The sequence below is a fragment of the Ranitomeya imitator genome, chromosome 2 (assembly GCF_032444005.1).
Source record: "Ranitomeya imitator isolate aRanImi1 chromosome 2, aRanImi1.pri, whole genome shotgun sequence".
NCBI lineage: Eukaryota > Metazoa > Chordata > Amphibia > Anura > Dendrobatidae > Ranitomeya > Ranitomeya imitator.
Window position 1 is genome coordinate 388,666,669 of NC_091283.1, and position 15,265 is coordinate 388,681,933.

Genomic DNA, 15,265 nt, shown 5'->3' on the forward strand with positions numbered 1-15,265 from the left:
TAACACACTTCACACTCCAGTCCGCCAGGGGGAGCCAAGCTTCTATCTATTAGGGCACTCCTCACACTTAGGTAAAACTGGTGGGTTGGTTAAGAAGTTAGACAGAAGCTGACTGGAGGGAGTAGGAGATAGTCAGTGAGTCCCGACCGAGTTTGGCAGAGGCTGGTAGGAGTGGGTTCCAGCCAGCTCCAGACTGCGGCCTGCAGAAGGCGAGCGTACTCGGAGCTGCACCTGCATCCCATGCGGCAGCATCCCAAGACAGAGACATTGAAAGGAATTGTGTTGCAGTGAGTGAGAAACGAAGTCATAGCAAAAGGAGAAGAATATCAGAGGGGGACCAGCTAGAAGCTGGCTGCCTCCTTCTGAAGCGCAGTACCGGTAGCCAGAACACTGAGGGAGTAAGGATCTCTATGCTTTACTTCAGAGACTGGCAGGACAGTTGATTCTACGTTGGCTGCCTGACCATATACCCAGGAGGCAGGGTGGCAACTTGTGGGGGCCAGGGCGTCTCTAGGGTCCCTATAAAAAGCCTAAGGCCACCAGTCATATGGGTTTGTCCTATCCGTCAAGGGGACAGAGAGGAAGAGACTTAACATCTACAATAGTTGTGAGGACCTTACCGAGTTGCTCAGCAGGGAGGTACTACAACGCCCAGCGCTAGAGGAAGGCTATTGAATTCCACCTGGATAAGGGAACTCTGGAATTGCCCTCAGACCGGCCGGACTCTGCTTACCCTGTGGTCCCTACCCTTGACTGTGGATACTGAAGCCTTCAGTAAAGGTAAAGAGACTGCAACCTTGTATCCTCATTATTCACTGCGCCTTACATCATCCACCATCCACCATCTACACCTCTGGGAAGCCCTGGAGAAATACTTCACCTGTGGGAAGGTACATCATCTGGCTGCCATAGCATCACCCCAGCGGACCCCTAAGCCGCGTCGGTCACCCTGACCGAATACCACAGGTGGCGTCACGAACATTATCCCTTTAAAGACCTTTCCCCATTTATTCAACGGACCTCCCGAGGGCCACGGACCGGGTCAGCCACCGTGACTTTCCCGACGAGAACCGAAGGGCCCGGTACCGAGTAGTCCCCTAGCCCTTTGGGGCGCTCCAACTCCACCTGCGGCTGCTAGGGGCATATGACAGCTGATCAAATCAGCTGTCATCTCCCTGAAAAGATGCAAGCTCAGCGCCGGAGCCCGCATCAAAGGGGAATACACAACCTATAATCTATCGATACGTCATAGGTCTTGAAGGGGTTAACAAGCAGTATTTTCCTTGGAATCAGCAGCTGAATATGTTGCTTAAAGATTCATGCTTGCAGGAGTTTGTATGTTCTTCGGGTACTCCAGTTTCCTCATACACTCCAAAAACTGATAGGCAATCTAGATTGTGAGCTCCAATGGGGACAATGCGATAATATTTGTAAAGCACTGTGGAATTAACGGTGCTATACGAATGAAAAAAAAATCTAATCAAATAAATGAATCTTCCGTAAACTTCATTGACGTCTCAGTCACTGCCAAGACCACCACTATCGCTGCCACCAATTAGTCATGAACACCACTTAAGGTACCGTCACACTGAACGATATTGCTAGCGATCCGTGACGTTGCAGCGTCCTGGCTAGCGATATCGTTGAGTTTGACAGGCAGCAGCGATCAGGATCCTGCTGTGCCATCGTTGGTCGGAGCAGAAAGTCCAGAACTTTATTTCGTCGCTGGACTCCCGCAGACAGTGTGTGACGCCGATTCAGCAATGTCTTCACTGGTAACCAGGTTAAACATCGGGTTACTAAGCGCACACTGTCCCACTCCAAAATACTGCCCCACACTGCCGCTCTTTAAAATATCCCCCACATTGCCCCTCTGCAAAATATAACTGCACAACATATTCTGAGTGTTGAGTGGTTCCGTAACACGGCTCCCCTTTTCAGCGACGCGATTGGCATACACAGTCTGATCCTTAACGGATCGGTTTGGGGATGACCTAAGTTTATGGGGTCTGTACAAGTTCCGTTTGTCAACTTAGTCCATCGGCGTTACCGTTTTGTTTGCCAGGTCTGTAGTGGATGGTGAAGTCCAGAGGTTGTAGGGCTAAACTCCACCGCAGTAATCTGGCGTTGTCTCCGGAGACCCGATTAAGCCAGACTAGGGATTATGGTCCGTTAGGAGAGAAAACTGTCATCCATACAAATATGGTTGCAACTTTTTGAGTACCCATACTACTGCCAGGCACTCCTTCTCAATGGCCGCATAGCTTACTTCACGGGGCAGTAGTTTCCGACTCAGGTAAGCTACTGGGTGTTCTTGGCCGTCCGGCCCGACTTGGCTCAGTACTGCCCCCAATCCAAACATAGAAGCGTCTGTGTGAACAAGGAACCGTTTAGTTGGATCGGGTGCGGCCAATACAGGGGTATTGGTGAGGTCGTCCTTTAGTTGACGGAAGGTTTCCTCACACTCTGGGGTCCAGGTTACCTGGCGGGGTTGGTTCTTACGGGTCAGATCAGTGAGGCGCTTGGCTACGCTGCTGTAATTGGGAACAAATTTCCTGTAATACCCCGCTGTCCCTAGAAACACCATGACCTGGGTTTTAGTGCATGGGGTGGGCCATTGGGCTATGGCCTCAATCATGGCTGGTTCTGGTCTCTGTTTCCCACTTCCCACCCAATGCCCTAAATAGAGAACCTCTGCTTTGCCCACGTGACACTTGTTTGGGTTCAGGGTAATTCCGGCCTTGTGGATCCTGTCCAATACTGTCTCTAGGTGATTTAGATGCTCTTCCCATGTCGCGCTGTAGATGGCGATGTTGTCCAGGAAGGCACAAGCATAGTCCTGGAGACCATCCAGAAGCCGGTCAGCCAGCTTCTGGAAGGTCGCCGGGGCATTCTTCATCCCGAATGGCATAACTCGAAACTGGAATAAGCCAAACGGGGTGACAAATGCCGACTTGGGAATAGCATCAGGACTAAGGGGAATCTGCCAGTAGCCTTTGCATAGATCGATGGTGGTCAAATACTTTGCCCCGGCTAGCCGGTCTAACAACTCATCCACACGCGGCATGGGATACGCATCCGTCACTGTTTTCTCATTGAGCTTACGATAGTCTGCACAAAACTGTGTAGTACCATCCTTCTTGGGCACTAACACTACGGGGATGCCCAGGGACTATCTGACTCATCAATGACCCCTAAAAGCAACATCTCTTGTATCTCTTGTCGCATCCCTTCTCGTACAGACTCAGGGACGCGGAAGGGGGGTTGTCGCAGGGAGGTCTGATCCTGGGTCTCAACCTTGTGTTGTGCCAGGCGAGTGTACCCTGGTTTCCCCGAAAACATCCTCTGTCGCTGCCTCAACAACTCCTCCGCCTGCTGTCTCTCCCGGGGGCCTAGGTCTTCACCCAAGATTACCTGGTCCCATGTTTTAGACTGAGTCCTTTCCCCTAAAACATCAGGCAAGGGAAGTCCGGCTAAATCCTCTGCTTCAGGTGCATAGATGGCCACTACCTCTTCAGGGCGCTCCAGGTAGGGCTTCAGCATATTCACGTGGAACATGCGGATAACCCTGGGGTCATCACAATCGGCGACATTATAGGTTGTGTCGGCTATTTTCCCCACTACCTGGTAGGGCCCCTGCCATGCAGCTTGGAACTTGTTCTGCCTGGTGGGCTCTAACACCAGGACCTTCTGTCCTATTTCCAAGGTGCGCTCTCTGGCCCTCCGATCGTACCATACGTGCTGGCGCCGCTGGGCCACCTGCATGTTCCCACGTACAGCCTGGGTCAGCTCCTGTAGGCGGTCCCGGAATTCCAGCACAAAGGGTACAATAGGTACCCCTTCTATGATGCCCTCCCCTTCCCAGTGTTCTAGCACTAAGTCTAGGGGTCCCCTTACCCTTCTCCCGTATACCAGTTTGAATGGGGAGAACCCCGTGGATTCTTGGGGCACCTCCCGATAGGCAAACAGGAGGTGAGGCAAGAATTTCTCCCAGTCCCTGTAGGTCCTGGTTAAAGTCCCAATGAGTTGTTTTAATGTCCCGTTAAAGCGTTCGCACAACCCATTGGTTTGCGGGTGGTACGGGGCGCTTCTAATGGACTTTACGCCGCACAGCTTCCACAGTTGGTTGGTCACCTCTGCTGTAAACTGGGTACCCTGGTCCGAGATAATCTACCGGGGAAATCCAACCCGTGAGAAAACCTGGCGCAGGGCAGCCGCCACCGTCTCTGCCAGTATGTTAGGTAATGCAACCGCCTCTGGATACTGTGTGGCATAATCTACCACTGTCAATATATACCTTTTCCCTGATGGACTGAGTTTGGCTAACGGCCCTATCAGATCGACCGCTACTCAGCTAAATGGTTCCTCCACAATGGGGAGGGGGCCTAATTTGGCCTTGCATCGATCCCCCCTCTTGCCAATGCGCTGGCAACTGTCACAGGTTAGGCAGTACTGACGAACATCATAGGTTACCCCCGGCCAAAAGAAGTTTTGTGTCAGACGATGCCTGGTGCGACTGACGCTGAAGTTCCCGGCCAAGGTTATGTCATGAGAGAGTCGCAGTAACTCCTGCCTATACTTCTTGGGAACTTCCAGCTGTCGTTTTATAGTGGGGCTCGTCCCTGTGTGGTGCTGCTCTGTGATCCGGTAGAGGAGTCCCTGCTTCCATATAAACTGTTCCCCTTCCAGTACCCCTCTCCCCTCTTGTGGCTTCCCACGATATCCCTCCAATGAAGGATTCTCAAGTAACTCCCTCTTAAATTCATCTGGGGTGGCCCAAGAAATGTGCCTGGCTATGGGAATACGTGTAGGGCTGGGATGTCTTACCTGGGCCTCCTCTGAGTGTGATTCCGCCTCCACAGCTTGGGCTTGTCTCCGGGTGGTCATAGGATATGTCTCAGCCAGAGGGGCAACCGAGAAGGCAGACAACATGGGCCCCAAGTCATTTCCCAGCAAGACGTCTGTGGGCAAATTCTCCATCAAGCCGACCTCAACAAGGCCATCCCCGGCTCCCCAGTTCAGGTGAATCCTGGCAGTGGGCAGTCGATGTATGGCTCCCCCTGCTACACGGACTGCCACTGTCCAGTCCGTCTTCTCTTGGTCCCGGATGACATGAGGCTTCACAAGGGTCAAATTTGCCCCGGAATCTCTTAATCCCTGCATACGTTTCCCATTAACCCACATGACCTGTCGATGCTGTTGTCGATTATCTGCCCGGGCTGCCTGCACAGGGTCCACTTCATACAGCACTTCCTCCATCTCTTCCACCCCTTGGTTAGTTGTAGCCCCCAATATCGGGTCAGCTTCGCCTTGGTAGCAGTGTACAACGGCCCGGCTGAAGGCAGCTGTTCCCGCCTTTGGCCACTGGGCATGCTGAGTCCGGTTGGGACATTGTCTTTGCAGGTGGCCCAGCTGACGGCAGGTGTGGCATCGCGTCCCAGGGGAACTGTGGTAGGTCGGGTTTCTAGCTGGTCTTCCTACAATCTTCGGTGGTTTGGGCACTCCAGATCCATGGGCGGACCCCTAGTGACCATCTTTGATCCGGACAACTGAGGCCTCCTGGCATCATGATGTTCATCGGCCAGACGAGCGGCTTCCTCAAGAGTCGTTGGCTGCCTGTCCCGAAGCCATTCCTGTATCTCGGGGGTTAGTCCATTAAAGAATCATTCTAACAAGACGAGCTGGAGGACGTCCTCCTTAGTGGTTGCTTGGCTCTCTTGTACCCATTGTAGCAGTGACCGACGTAATTTACAGGCCCATTCAGCGTGGGTATCGATTACTCGTTTTATAAGTCCGCTGAACTTTTGGCGGTATGCCTCTGGTGTCAGCGCATACCGAGCCAAGATCACTTCTTTGATCCGCTCATAGTCCATACAGTCCTCATCAGGTACCGTGCGATAGGCGTCCGCTGCCTGGCCTGTCAGCTTGCTGGCCAGAATCTGAACCCGTTCCTCCGGCTTCACTTGATGAAGGGCACACTGCCGCTCAAAGTCCTGCAGAAAGCCATCAATGTCTTCCTCTGCCTCCCCAAACTGTCGGAAGGCATTATACTGGATCTTTTTGTTGCTTACTGTTGAAGGTACCTGGTCGGAGGCCAGAGCTCCCCCTGCTCGCTGACTATCCTCTCTCCGCTCTGCCATCTCCATCTTGGCCAGCTCCACTTTGGTCCGCTCTGCCATCTCTATCTTGGCTAGCTCTATCCTGGTCCGCTCGGCCATCTTTTCCTTCAGATCAGTACGCACATCAGCCATCACATCTCGTATGATCTCTACTGCAGGGTTTGGGCCATAGAACGCCAGTCTGTTCTTTACCTCCCTATGGAATTCAGTCTCCTCCACGTTCACATTGGGGGGCGCTGCACTGTCGTGTTCCATGATGGCTGCTATCAAATCCGCTTTTGTTTTGTTGCTGGCGATCAACCCTCGGGCTTGCACCAGATCTTTTAATGTAGTCCTCTTTAACTTCTGGTAGTTGTTTTCCATTCATTCCTTTCCTCCTGTAGAAGGGGTATCATATTCTGGTGTCTGCCACCAGTGTAACGGGGTCTACCAAGCTGGGGTACCTCTTTCAATACCACCCCGTGTTTCAGGAGGTCCACTCTGCTTTGGCTGGAGTCTGAATGAAGTACGCTGGCTGGAATTCCTTGATTACCTGGGAACATATAAAATATCACTGCTTCTCCACGTATTTCCAGTCTGACAACACTTTATTCACAGGACACAGAATATATCGCACAAATACAGGGGGCAGGCCAATAGAAAAGCAGCAGGCCAGACATACATTACAATAGCCGCAGGGGGCCGGAGCCTGCCGATATTTACTGTGGGAATTACAAAGGTGGGGGGAGGACAGAAGGGGGATATCTTGTCCCCTCTGCCCAGGGGCGCAGTCTGTGGGCTGATGCATCTCACATGGAACCTTTTATACATACATATAACTGCACAACATATTCTGAGTGCTGAGTGGTTCCGTAACACGTGACACCCCTCCACACTGCCCCTCTACAAATTACTCCCCCATACCCCCATACCCCTCTGTATAATATCCATCCCACAACACATTGCCTCTTTCCAAACCTCCCCCTATCTGCCCCTTTTCAAGTCCACCCACCCCACTGCCCCTCGCTATACTATGCCCCCTTTCAGAATCTCCCGTAATTGCCCCATAATGTCCCAAAATTCCACATTATCTGCCGTCATAGTAACACATCTAAAATAGCAAGACATTTAATCTTCAGCTCCATTTCCCAAAGTCTCTTTCCAAACAGTTCCTTCACCAGGCTGCATGAGACCCAAGGGCCATATGTTGTGCAAGCCTGCACTATATGAGGGCAACATCTTCATTATATTCTAAAGTTGGATAGTTGGATAGTTGTAATCCCTTGAAGGTGTAACACCAGGGGACCAGCAGATTCACAGAAGAAAACATCATACTCATTTTGATGGACTGTCTTGGACTAGAGCGGTAGCCCCATGGATAAAGGTGTGACACCAGGTCTTCTTAATCAAACAGTGAATACAAATTTACAGGACTTATAACTTCTTAGCAGAAGCACGAGAGAACTTTTGGTAAGAAAATCTTGCTTTGTCTGCACTATTAACCCCTTCCCGACATCCGCAGTCTATGTATGGTGATGCGGGAGATGTGTTCCCGTAAACCATTGTACAAATACTTCCCGACGATCAGGCTGGCTCACGCTGAGCACTGCCACATACAAATGCGGGTGTCCGGTATATGTGAGAGCTGACACACTGCAGCAACGCCCGTGATTGGTGCTAGCACATATGGTGGTGTCAATATGATCATTGCACTCCTAGATGAATTCATTAAGAGGTGTAGTTTGTAAAATGGGGTCACTTATCGGGGATTCTGCTGTTCTGTTACTTCAGGGGCTCTGCCAATGTGACATAGCATCCTCAAACCATTCCAGCAAAATCTGAACTTCAATATGGTGCTTCTTTCCTACTGAGCTTTGCACTGTGCCTTAAAAGTAGTTTTTGACCACATATTGGGTATCTTTGTACGCAGGAGCAATTGCACAACAAATTTTGGGGTCCATTTTCTCCAGATATCCTTGTGAAAATGATAAAAGTCAGGCTAAAACAACATTTTTTTCATTTTCACAGATCATCGTAGTAAAATTCTGTGAAGCACCTGTGGGTTCAAGGTGCTCACCACATATCTAGATACATTTTTTGGGTGGTCTGATTTTCAAAATTCGGTCACTTGTTGGAGTTTCTACTGTGACATGACACGCGCAGACCATTCCATGAAAGTTTGCGTTCCAAAACGTCACTTGTTCCTTTTTGAACCATGCCGTGCACTAAAACAGTAGTTTTACCCTACATATTGGGTATCTGAGTACTCAGCAGAAATTGCACAACAAATTTAGGGGAGTGTTTTCTCCTATTACCTTGTGAAAAAAAATTTTTAGGGCTAAAGTGTCAGAGGATACAAAGATTCTTCTATCTAGGCCTTCAATTTTATTTCTGCTGCAAAAACCTCTCACTGCAGGTGGCAATAAACTCAAGGGACAGCAAGAATTCAGGAAATGAGAAACTAGCAACACAATTGCTTTCCTTACAGTTGTGGGAACTACTATGAGATCCAAGACTTGTGAGGAGACCTTGTTTATTTTTCCCTCCGAAAGAAATTTTTTCATACAATTTGAGTCCAGCATGACCCTAAGTAGCTTTGAAATTTGCCCTCAATAAATTTTTACTTTTTCTAGTTTACCAACCAATATAATTTAGGATGTTTAACATGTTGACCTGACCGACCCTTACAACTTAAACTCACGATAACTAAATTTTCAAGACAAGGGATATATACTATGGACCCTGAATTGTGGTGTACAACAGTTTGACAAGATGCAAAAAAAATAAAATAAAAATGCGCCTTTTGACATGCTCATGCAGAAGTGAGCAGAGCTGCTGGGTCAGGATGTGACACAGTCATCAAAAATGGTGGCAAACATTAAGGCAGAATTGTCACTCTATTCTCCACTGATAAGATGCACCAAAATTCAATAGGTCGTGGATTTAATCAATTCAGTGGACCCACAAATGTCCAGTCTTTATGAATCAGGACCAATGTTACTTTACCTTACGTGGGAAGACATTTCAGATATGATTTGGGGAATATCTGAGGAGCAGGTTTGGACTCAGGGAAAATATTTAATAGAAAGAGTTGAGGATCTAGAGGGACATCTACTCCGAAAACTTGCTTAGTGAGGAGTTGGACTTTCACCAAAACGGTTTAATTAAAGGGCAGTCCCAAAAAATATGAAAAATAGAACCTCTTGAGTTAGGGAATCCGTGTCTGGAGTCTCTAGAATATTGTAAATATTAAATATTAAACCTTTTGTTGTTGAAGAATTCCTGCATAGTCTCTCGAAGGAAGCAGCAATGGAGGACAGTAGACTGTAGAATAATGATATACCTGATCCTAATGTATTGGAATAAAGAAAAAAAAAGGAAAAATAAATTTGTTTTCAACTCATCATATGAATGTAATATTCGCGTTTTAGAGTTGATTATGTCCACGAAGTTAAACAAACCAGAATGAGTCCATACCCTGTCATTGAGTGGCTTAGACTCTCAGGGAAATTCAGATGGAAAAGAAAGGAAGTAAGGGTGGACTTCGGTGATGACAGATTAATTTTTTGGAGTAGATCCTCCATATATTTCTAGTGTGCATCATTGGACCCAATAGGTCTATTGATGAGGGATTGTAAGCCCCATTCCAGATCAGGAAATTGGGGTGAGCTGGGGCCAACCATAACTTTTCAATCTCCATCCATTTCATATAGGCAGGTTTAGAAGACTATGATGAGATCATGCAGAGGTGCGATGCCCAACAATAATGAACAAATTTAGGAGCTGATAGACCTCCCATCTTTTTATCAGCCAACATAACCGACTTTGGAATTGTGCAACATTTTCCTGCCCATATGATATTTAACAGGACTGCTTGAAAAGTGCGTAAATCTCTGAGTGAGACCGATATGGGTAAAGTCTCAAAGAGATATAAAAGTTTTGTGAGAATAGTCATTTTTATTGGTGAGATGCATCCAAATAGTGAGAGAGGGAGTGCTTTATTTTTCGTGAATAATGATCGCATTTTTTTACATAGTGGAGGGAAAGTGTTCTCGCATAGAGTAGACTATGAGGTTGTGAGATTGATTCCTAGGTATTTGAGTGAGATGGTACGCCAGTGGTATTACTCTTGAGATGATCTAGATTGAAGTCATTAATGTGAATTGCGAAAGGCTTCAGTTTTAGTTGCATTTGTTTCATACCCTGATAATTGGCAGAATTTTAAAAGCAGTGAATTGAGGAGGGGGAACAATGTGTGAGGCTTTGTGAGTGTTAGGACAATATAATCAGCAAAAAGGGATCATTTGAATTCTTTGTCTTTAACCTGGCCCCCTCTGATATCTGGTGATTCTCTGATAGCAGCAGGAAAGGCTCAATGCAAAGGACTAAAAGTAGGGGGGAAAGCAGGCTCCCCTGTCTGGTACTGTTTTTAATCTTAATTGGTTTAGAGGAGCTATGAGGAAGATATATCATAGCTGAGGGACTTAAGGTACCGTCACACTGAACGATATCGCTAGCGATCCGTGACGTTGCAGCGTCCTGGCTAGCGATATCGTTCAGTTTGACACGCAGCAACGATCAGGATCCTGCTGTGATGTCGTTGGTCGCTGCAGAAAGTCCAGAACTTTATTTCGTCGCTGGACTTCCTGCAGACATCGCTGAATCGGCGTGTGTGACGCCGATTCAGCGATGTCTTCACTGGTAACCAGGGTAAACATCGGGTTACTAAGCGCAGGGCCGCGCTTAGTAACCCGATGTTTACCCTGGTTACCAGCGTAAACGTAAAAAAAACAAACACTACATACTTACCTTCTGCTGTCTGTCCCCGGCGCTGTGCTTTCCTGCACTGGCTGTGAGCGCCGGCCAGCCGGAAAGCAGAGCGGTGATGTCACCGCTGTGCTTTCCGGCCGCTGTGCTCACAGTCAGTGCAGGAAAGCACAGCGCCGGGGACAGACAGCAGAAGGTAAGTATGTAGTGTTTGTTTTTTTTACGTTTACGCTGGTAACCAGGGTAAACATCGGGTTACTAAGCGCGGCCCTGCGCTTAGTAACCCGATGTTTACCCTGGTTACCAGGGGACTTTGGGATCGTTGGTCGCTGGAGAGCTGTCTGTGTGACAGCTCTCCAGCGACCAAACAGCGACGCTGCAGCGATCGACATCGTTGTCGGTATCGCTGCAGCGTCGCTGAGTGTGAAGGTACCTTAAAGCATAAACCCTTAGCAGCTTTAAAAAAAGGTGTGGTTTATGCCATATGTCACAAGGGCTTTAAGCACAGAAGGCCAACTGAGGCAATCAAATGCCTTCTCGACATCCAAACTCAGGAGGAGAGTAGATTCTGCAGATTTTTTGACTATTTCTATGAGATCGACAGCTGTTGTTGCAGCCTCGTCTAAAACTTTAGTCACACTAAACGACTTACCAACGATCACGACCAGCGATACGACCTGGCCGTGATCGTTGGTAAGTCGTTGTGTGGTCGCTGGGGAGCTGTCACACAGACAGCTCTCTCCAGCGACCAACGATCAGGGGAACTACTTCGGCATCGTTGAAACTGTCTTCAACGATGCCGAAGTCCCCCTGCAGCACCCGGGTAACCAGGGTAAACATCGGGTTACTAAGTGCAGGGCCGCGTTTAGTAACCCGATATTTACCCTGGTTACCATTGTAAAAGTAAAAAAAAACAAACACTACATACTCACATTCTGATGTCTGTCACGTCCCCCGCTGGCGTCCACAGGGTTAAAACTGCATTCGGCAAGAGCGCTGCTAATGCACGCGCTGCTACCGAGAGTTTCCCTGCACTGACTGTGTCAGCGTCGGCAGTAACAGCGGTGAAGTCACCGCTGTGCTCTGCTTTACGGCCGGCGCTGACACAGTCAGTGCAGGGAAACTCTCGGCAGCAGCGCGTGCATTAGCAGCGCTCCTGCTGAAAGCAGTTTTAACCCTGTGGACGCCGGGGGACGTGACAGCCATCAGAATGTGAGTATGTACTGTTTTTTTTTTTTAACTTTTACAATGGTAACCAGGGTAAATATCGGGTTACTAAGCGCGGCCCTGCGCTTAGTAACCCGATATTTACCCTGGTTACAAGTGAACACATCGCTGGATCGGCATTACACACGCCGATCCAGCGATGACAGCGGGTGATCAGCGACCAAAAAATGGTCCTGATCATTCCCCAACGACCAACGATCTCCCAGCAGGGGCCTGATCATTGGTCGCTGTCACACATAACGAGATCGTTAGCGGGATCGTTGCTACGTCACCAAAAGCGTGACGTTGCAATGATATCGTTAACAATATCGTTATGTGGGACGGTACCTTAAAAGGGACAAGTCCCACTTGGTCTTTGTGGATTATATAAGGTAATTGGTGATGAGCGAGTGTACTTGTTGCTTGGGTTTTCCCGAGCACGCTCGGGTGGTCTACGAGTATTTGTAACTGCTCGGAGATTTAGTTTTCATCACTCAGCTGAATGATTTATGGCTGCTAGCCAGGGGGAGTACATGTGGGCGTTGCCTGGTTCCTAGGGAATCCCCACATGTAATCAAGCTGGCTAGTAGCTGTAAATCATTCAGTTGCGGCGATGAAAACTATATCCCCGATATCTCCGAGTAGTTACAAATACTCGGAGACCACCCGAGTGTGCTCGGGAAAACCTGAGCAACGAGTACACTCGCTCATCACTAAAGGTAACCAATGATTCAGACATATTGCTAAAATTTTTGTAAACATTTTAACATCTGAAGTGAGAAGGCCCATCGGTCTATAGTTTTTGCAATCTAATCTATCCCTGACTGGTTTGGGAATCGATGTTAGAAATTAGTGTAGCATGGAGTCAGGATTCGGGGCTCCCTTTAGAAAAGAATTGAAAAGGGGAATTAATGAAGGAATAAGTTCATCATGGAAGGTCTTATAGTATAAGTAGGACAAATCATCAGGTCCTGGGGTCTTCCCATTTGGAAGGTTATGGATTACATTCTTAATTTCCTCTTTGGTAATTACATCATTTAATGATGTCCTTGTTCTGAGGAAAAGGGAGGCAATAGACAAAAGTCCAAGAATGAACCAATTGTTAAGGCTAGCGGAACGCACCAAGTAATAGAGAGACTGATACGAGGTGCATTCGCAGCCCGGAGATACCTGCTGCAAAGTAATGGCAGATGGACACTGAGCTCACACGTGGGTTAAACTTCACCCCGTGTGAAATGTAAGCGACCTCTGTTGCCTCACAGAGTCGCGCTGTACACAGAAACTAATACCCTAACTAGGGTTGTGCTTGCTCTGGAACTCTTCTGTGCTAATCGAACACATGAAGGAACCAGATGCTAAGCCAAGGCTAATTGCCCCCACTGACGCTAGCTGCCTGCCTGAGTGTACAGCCCCAAAGCTAAACAGACTCACACAACATATATACTGAGTGGTAGAGTATCCACTGGCAACAGCCAAACACAAATGATACTAGTGTATGGCCGTGCGGCCATGCGAACCTTTTATAGTTGTAGCTCTCCAGGACCTTCCTAGTGGACCAATAGGAGCTGCTACAAGACCTGAGCGGGTGACCCCCGACCTACAATGAGAGGTCTTCCCTTGGGCATGCTCAGTAGGAGAAAAGCAGTACTTAGTCCCAGGAGCGCCTGCTCGCCGCCGAACAGTACTGGTTATAATGGCAGAACCTGGAAGGGTAGCAGTAACCAAACATGCAGTTTCTGTCCAAGCCAGGCACGGGGACCGTCGTCTCCGCTGAGCAGGCTCCACTGCGGCTGGAGAAGAAGGGGAGACCGCAATGGACATGGTTTGAGATTCACCATGTGCAGCGGCAGGAACTCGACATCTAACACCAATAAGGCTACTTCTGGGTTAGATGGGATGGTAGAAGGAAGCAAATAAAGTCGTGAGAAATAATCATGAAAAATGGCTGCAATTTCTTTAGGGTTATATGTAATTTGATTATTTTTATTCCGTAAGGCATAAGGGGTAGCCTGTTCTGTATGATCCCTAAGTTGTTTAGCTAGTAGTGTGTGGGGTTTATTTGCTTTTCCATAATATCTTTGTTGTGTATAGAGAAGAAGTTTGTCTACACATTTCAAAGTTAAGTTTTTTTTAATTGAGCCCTAATGTCTAGAAGTCGTTTAAGTTTTATTCTGGAAGTACTAGAGATCATACTTGCTTCAAGAGGCCTTAATTCCGAAGTCAAAGCTTATTTCAATTTTCAAGTCACTTAAGTCTAGAGCTCATGGCTTTACATTATCCTGTCAAGACTGCTTTGTGAGCTTCCCATAATGTTGCTTGTGATTAAACTGAACCTACATTAAGGTCAAAGAATTATTTTAAATGAAGGTGAAGCTCCTCTCTGAGATGAGGCTTTTTTAATAATGTCTCATTAAGTCTCCAGTGGAAGGAACGGGTATATAATGAAGAGATCTTTAGTGAAATTTCTATTGGGGCATCGTTGACCATGTTATGGGTTCCATTCCCACAACTGTTAGTATACAAAGCATAGGGGTGTTACCGAAAAAGTAATCTATACACGTATGGGTACTATGAGGTAGTGAAAAAAAAGGAGAGCAATCTGTTTCCTGGATGATTAATTCTCCATAAGTCATATAGAGAGTATTTCCTAATGATCTTCCCTAGAAATATGAATTTGGGATGGAGATGGTGGGTTTCCAGAAAAGGCAGATCTGTTCATAGTTTTGGAGAACAACATATTAAAATCCCCTTCTAAGATTATGGCTGCAGGTGGTAGAAGTGAAATCTCAAGAATATCTCGTTTGAGAAATTTGATTTGGGCTGTATTAGGACCATATACGTTGCACAGTATAAGAGTGCCTTCCAATATTATAAATCTTCCACCAGGATCCAAATAAGAGGAGGTAACTTTTATAGGGCACGTTCTTGAAAAAAAGAATGGCTACACCAACTTTTTTCCTACCTTGTGTGGCAGAGAAAATTGTGGGGAAATGATGGAGAGCAAAATTAAAGTAAACGTCGCTTAACATTTGAGATTAGGCCTTTGACGTTGAGTGGGATGCATCTAATCATGGTGGATACAAAAGGAGTAGGTATGCCAATGCAGACTCACCAAGGATGGAGAGAGGAGGTAAAGTTTTAAAATTCATCAGGTCGCCTTTAGGATCAACAGGTCTGAAAATGTAGAGAGGGCA